Raw genomic sequence first — 1,787 nt, 5'->3', positions numbered from 1 at the left:
TTCCAGATGAAGCTGTAGAAAGGGAACTCACTGCCTGGTTCTGACAGCAGCCCAAAGAACTTTATGCTGCTGGTTTTCAGGGGCTTGTGAAACGATGGGACAAGTGCCTCAATGTACAGGGAAATTATGTTGAGAAATAAAAGCATTTTTCAAATCAGTACTCTTAAATAAAATATATATATATACAATAGGGTTGCTGAAATAATACAATACCCATAATATATTTGCAGAATCTCCTCCTCAAGAGAGAGAGGTGGCACAAGTTCAGCCCCCGTCAAGAAAGACGATAGGAGAAGGGACACGAACCTACTTGGTTTATAAATTTTAACTTAAATAACAAAGTTTTAAAAACTTTAATATACCAAGAAAGCTGCTGTAGTTGTGAAAAAGTTGGATTTTGTATATATTGTGCATTACAAACATTGTATGTATATGCATTTTAACACTCAAAACACCGATTGTAATAGTAGTTTCCAAAAGTATCGTTGTCCCTCTGATGATGGTCTATAGGGGCTGAAACATGTAAGGGTGTTAAGTTTTCAAGTAGTAAAAACTTCAATAGTCACACTGGGCGGAGTTGTTTTGTCTATGTATTTTAATCAACTAAGTAGCTATCACCTTCTTGAGGAAGATCTTGGTACTGAAAAGCTGATGTATCTAATGATATGGAGAATATATTTTATTCATAAATATTTGCAAAATTGGCTGTACCACTATATGGAAGTCTACATACAGTTCCCAATGTTCTAATGCGACGGAACTTACTAATATATCTGCTAAGATTTAATAAGAAACAGCTTTAAAAGAAAATGGTAAAAGGAAGAGTATTGTCTTCTGTGAGAGCTGGGATAGCATAGTCAATATAGCAACTGGCTATGGGCTGGACGACCGAGAGGTTGGAGTTCAAGTCCCAGTATGGTTGAGAATTTTCTCTTTCCAAGTCATACAGACCAGTTCTGGCATCTCTTTCCCTGAGGGTAAAGTGGCTGGGGTGTAAAGCTGACCATTCACCTTCAACTAGTGCTGAGGTCAAGAAAATGTGGACCTATACATCCACTCCCCCATACACCTTCATGGCATAGTGCTTAATTAGTTAATCACAAGGACAACTTTACCCTTTTTTTTTATTGCTTTGTGGGGTGGGACTGAGTCCACTTCTGGCTTATTGTACCAGCCCCAGATGATACCTGAGGGTGATTATGAAGAACTTGGTGGAATGAAGATTGGCAGGGGAAACTGAAGTACCAAGAGAAAACCTGCCCTAGCGCCACTTTGTCCACCACAAATCCCACTTGACCAGACCCGGGCCACCGCAGTGGGAAGCCAGCGACTAACCGCTTGAGCTATGGCTCGGACTTTTTTTTTTAACCTGTCTTCTGTGATGTAACACTGCCTGCTTGGTTTATCTTTTGACCATGAAGATGGAGGGACTCTGTCACAGTCATTGCTATGAGAATCTCAAATCCCAAATGGTAAATAAAATCTTTCCAGTTTTATAAACAACTGAGCAGTCTCATGCTGACCAGCCATGTCCTACTTTATCTGACAACACTGAACACAGTGAGGGGAGGATCTACATCGTGATGTTGATTCTGCACTGTATGGATGTGGGCAGTGCTGCTGATATTTCAGAGGTACATGCTGGCCCATGCACTTGTAGTATCATGCCATGTTTGGTCTCCTGGCCAGGTGGTGGCATACAACAGGACACTTGCATTTTTTCCCCATTTTGGTAACTCCTCTCTGGGTAGAAGTGGGATTGGTCTAATTGTGAAATGTTAATTATA

This window comes from Cryptotermes secundus, unplaced genomic scaffold (assembly GCF_002891405.2).
Source record: "Cryptotermes secundus unplaced genomic scaffold, Csec_1.0 scaffold174, whole genome shotgun sequence".
NCBI lineage: Eukaryota > Metazoa > Arthropoda > Insecta > Blattodea > Kalotermitidae > Cryptotermes > Cryptotermes secundus.
This window is presented reverse-complemented; position numbering follows the sequence as displayed.